Genomic DNA, 5,340 nt, shown 5'->3' on the forward strand with positions numbered 1-5,340 from the left:
GGATGATGACATTTCCTATGTTCATAATTCAAAGATTAAACATGTACAATTAAATATATGTACTACAAAAACTAAATTAGATCATTATTATTCAACTAATCATATGCATATGCCTTGCATAGTGCTCTCCAATTTGAGCATTCAATAAGAAAAATCAAATCGCAAAATAAAGTAGTATTCAAATTAGGATGCATTCAATTATAAGAAAAACTACATCATCTCCATGTGTCCGTACATTGTCGAATATTATCACTAATACACGTCGAATACTATCATACATATCGCCAATACAACTAGAACCGTAGCGCCCGACGGGTATTGGCACGGGCGGTGGACACCCAAAGGGAAGGAACCATCACAGGATCATAGCTCCAGTGAGATCCTGAAGAACTTGCCAGGTATTCTCGAACCTGCCCTCCAACGCAACCATGTAGCGACGGACGTGCTAGTCCTCCTCGCTGACACGGTGACGTACCACCTCCGCGGTGTCCGGAAGCCTCGACACCGTCACTGGCCCACGCGACCGCCACCAAACAAGGATCGGGTCAACGACGGGCTGGCTCCTCACCAACCTACGTCCCCCAGAAGGTAGCACCTCCCAAAACCAGCCCGACGGAGCCCAATCCTGGGCATGGCCCTCTGATGAAGCCGGCCTCCTCCGCCGAGTTGACGACGAGGATGCGGGATTGGCATCATCGACGTCGATGCGGGAATAATTGATTGAACTAAAAAAATAAACTAGTTCTATTAATTTTCTTGCTAAAAATAAACTACTTTTATATATAGTAAATAAACTAGTTTTCTTAAATCAACCAGTTCAACTACTACTAATATAAGCACTTAATTACTATAAATAAAATAAAGTAGTACTAACTAAAAATAAACTACTTGTATATATAGTAAAATAAAGTAGTACTTATTAAATCAACTAATTCAACTACTAATTAAACTAGTTCAAAGCACTAACCTAGACAGTACTATCCTAAAATGCACTAAAAGTAGAACTAATAACCTCAAATGCATTAAATCAACTAACCTTAAATGTAACCTTAAATATACATAAATTGACAAAAAAATTCTATGAACAAAAAAAATCATACATCAATTCATACATATCAATGGATCATACATACATCTGCATATATACATATACATACAACATCCATATATACATACATCAATGAATTAAAAAAAAAAAAGAAAAAACAGAGAGCAGGCCGGGGAGGCAGCGCGCGGCAAAGCAGAGCAGGCCGGGGCGGTGGCTGCGGCGCGCGGCAAGCAGATAAGGCAGGGCGGCGGCGTGGGGGAAGGGAGGGGTCGGGGCTCACTGGGCGGCGGCGACGGGGCGCGGCAGAGGGCGGCGACGGCAAGGTCGGGGCAGAGGGCGGCCACGTCAGGGTGGCGCGGGGCGGCGACGGCGTCGGGGCGGCGCGGGACGGCGTCAGAGGGGCGCGGGACGGTGCGCGGCGACGACGGCGATGGCGAGGCAGAGGGCAGCCTGGCGGCTGCGTCGGCGCGGGGAAGAAGAACTAAAACGAAAATTTCCAAAGTGTTGTATATATAGACAGAGCATTGGTATCGGGTCGTGGAACCAACCGGTACCAATGCACCCCTTTAGTCCCGGTTGGTGCCACCAACCGGGACCAAAGGCCACTTTTCGGTAGCCCAAAGGGTGGGAAGCGGCGGCCTTTAGTCTCGGTCGGCGGCCTTTGGTCCCGGTTGGTGGAACCAACCGGGACTAAAGGGGGGCATTGGTCCCGGTTGGTGCCACGAACCGGGACCAATGCCCCCCTATGGTCCCGGTTCGTGCCACCAACCGGGACCAAAGGCCTTGTGCTGCTGCGCCCGCGTCGAAAGTTTAGTCCCACCTCGCTAGTGCGCAGTGGTTTATAGACCCCACTGCCGCAACCCTCTCGAGCTCCTCTCCATTGCAGGCTTACGGGCCTAATTGTCACTGCTATGCCTGTGGGCCTACTGGGCCTCCTGCGGGCCTGAATCCTGGCCCATGGATGGGTTTCTAGTCGTATTCAGGCCGTGGGGGCCCAGTAGGTGGCACTTTTTTTTGTTTTTTTGTTGCTTTGTTTATTTTATTTTGTTTCTACTTACAACAAAATACTTATTGTTGCTATTTTTATTTTTTTCTAGTTTTTTTGTTTCATTTTCTGCATTATTTATTTTCTTTTGTTTTTTGCTTTATTTTTTAATTATTTATGCTTTTAGTTTTAGAAAAATTATAAACTTTTTGTTAATGCCATTAGTTTTTAAATTTGAAAACACTTTTTTTGTTTTTTTGTTTTCTTTGTTGCTTTATTTATTTTATTTTGTTTCTACTTACAACAAAATACTTATTGTTGCTATTTCTATTTTTTTCAGTTTTTTGTTTTGTTTTTTGCATATTTATTTTGTTTTGTTTTTTGCTTTATTTTTTTTAATTCTTTTTGCTTTTAGTTTTAGAAAAATTATAAACTTTTTTTTTGATAAACAGGGGATCACCCCCCGGTTCCATTTCATATAGAAAGAAACCACAGCAGGACAAGTCTTACAAAACCAGGACTCAACAGGACAAAATAAAGAAACGGACTCAGAGAGAAGAAGCATCATGCCTCCTCCCACAAACGCCAACACTTGAAACAACAGAACCACCAAAGTAACTTGCCACCTGGAACTACAAACCTCAGGTCACCAACCTTAAGCTAACACACACCAAGCTCAGCAACATCTATGCCAAACTGCTCTAAACTGACAGAGGCCCCCACCCGACGTTGACCACGTGAATGCTGTCAGCTTCCTCGGGGTGCTATAGTTGATACTCCGGAGTGGTCCTCCCACCATGAGCAGCCTTTCCCACTGCATTCTTCCAGAGCCCCTCTCCAGCGTTTTGATCTTCAAACCAATTGCAACAGATCAGCCCGGCTCCAGCATCAATGGTTTTCTCAGCCGCTCCCAGATCAGTTCCTGAAACTCTTGCATTTTCCCTCCCAATTGACACATAACCAGTTTTTCTCAACAGAAACAAAGCCACTGACCGAGATGTTAAAGACAGATTCTACCTCAGTCCAGACCAGCTTAGCTACTACACATTCAAAGAGCAAATGATGGACAGACTCAATCTCTTTGCAAAAAACACATTCTAGTGGTTTTGCTATGCCTCTTTTCCTCAAATTATCACAAGTCATGATTTTATTCTGAGAAAAAAGCCACAAAAACCCTTGAACTCTAGGTGGTACTTTCACATTCCAGACAGCAAGGAGGTAAATAGGCTGCACCCCCCTGAAATTAACAATAGCATATAGAGACTTAGAAGAATAAACTCCTTTAGACTCATACTTCCATCAAAGAGTCTATCCCCTAAGTAAAGTCAGTCAGGGAAAGTATTTCAATGAATTCAAACCATTGTAACATCAGTTCATCCGAGAAGGTCCTTCTAAAGGTGCATTAGAGCTCCTGTCCATCCCAGAGATCTGCAATGGTTTTATTCTTTTCATTAACCAAAACATATAGGTCCCAGTACTGTGTGGCTAGGGGAGTGTTACCATACCAGGTATATTCCCATAATCTAACCAATCTACCATCACCTATTTGCCATTTATACCCCATCTTCGCTGCCTGCAGGGCCCACATAAAACTCTTCCAGAACTGGGAAGGGTGTGGGTCTCTACAGCACAGAATATTACGATTTTTAGTATTATATTTACTATCTACAATCTTTCTCCACAGAGATCCCTCTCCAGCTATGTATCTCTTAACCCAGGAACCAAAAATTATAAACTTTCTGTTAGGGCCATTAGTTTTCAAATTAGAATAGTTAAAATTTGAATTCTTTGAAATTTATGTGAATCACAAGTTTGTGATTAACTTTACTAAAAAAATGAACATAGATGCGCCTATAGAGAAAATTCAACCTAAATTCATAATCAATTTCTATGAATTTCAGAGAAATTCACTATGAATTTAGGTCAAATTCCCTGTATAGGGGCATCTATTTTCACTTTGAGAGGAGCTCAACAAGGCAGAGAGGGACAGGCTTATAAACCGGTGTGAGCGCCCTTCGGTTGGCGAGGTGGGACTAAACTCTAAGCGCAACGAGGACCAACCCTTTAGTCCTGGTTGGCGGCATGAACCGGGACTGAAGGGGAGCCTTTGGTCCCGGTTCATGCCACCAACCGGGACCAATGGTGGTGGGCCAGGAGCGAGGCCCATTGGTCCCGGTTCGTCACCAAAAGGTCCAGACGAACCGGGACCAATGGCCCACGTGGCCCGGGCGACCCCCTGGGCTCACGAACCGGGTCCAATGCACCCATTGGTCCCGGTTCTGGACTGAACCGGGACTAATGGGCTTACCCGGCCTGAACCTTTGCCCCCTTTTCTACTAGTGAGTGGACGTCAAGGAAGCAACGAGGCGGCCATGAGGTAGGAGGGCGCGCCCTGGGGGGTAGGCGCGTGCCCCGCCCTCGTGGGCCCCTCTTGACTCCACCGACCTACTTCTTTCGCCTATATATACTCATATACCCCGAAAACATCCAGGAGCACCACGAAACCCTATTTCCACTGCCACAACCTTCTGTACCCGTGAGATCCCATCTTGGGGCCTTTTCCGGCGCTCCGCCGAAGGGGGAATCGATCACGGAGGGCATCTAAATCAACACCATAGCCTCTCCGATGATGTGTGAGTAGTTTACCACAGACCTTCGGGTCCATAGTTATTAGCTAGATGGCTTCTTTTCTCTGTTTGATTCTCAATACCAAGTTATCCTCGATCTTCTTGGAGATCTATTCGATGTAATACTATTTGCGGTGTGTTTGTCGAGATCCGATGAATTGTGGGTTTATGATCAAGATTATCTATGAACAATAGTTGATTCTTCTCTGAATTCTTATATGTATGATTTGATATCTTTGCAAGTCTCTTCGAATTATCGGTTTGGTTTGGCCTACTAGATTGATCTTTCTTGCAATGGGAGAAGTGCTTAGCTTTGGGTTCAATATTGCGGTGGCCTTTCCCAGTGACAGCAGGGGCAGCAAGGCACGTATTGTATTGTTGCCATCGAGGATAAAAAGATGGGGTTTATATCATATTGCTTGAGTTTATCCCTCTACATCATGTCATCTTGCTTAATGCGTTACTCCGTTCTTATGGACTTAATACTCTAGATGCATGCTGGATAGCGGTCGATGTGTGGAGTAATAGTAGTAGATGCAGAATCGTTTCGATCTACTTGTCACGGACGTGATGCCTATATACATGATCATGCCTAGATATTCTCATAACTATGCGCTTTTCTATCAATTGCTCAACAGTAATTTGTTCACCCACCATAGGATATGCTATCTTGAGAGAAG

Source organism: Triticum urartu, chromosome 3, assembly GCF_003073215.2.
Source record: "Triticum urartu cultivar G1812 chromosome 3, Tu2.1, whole genome shotgun sequence".
Taxonomy (NCBI): domain Eukaryota; kingdom Viridiplantae; phylum Streptophyta; class Magnoliopsida; order Poales; family Poaceae; genus Triticum; species Triticum urartu.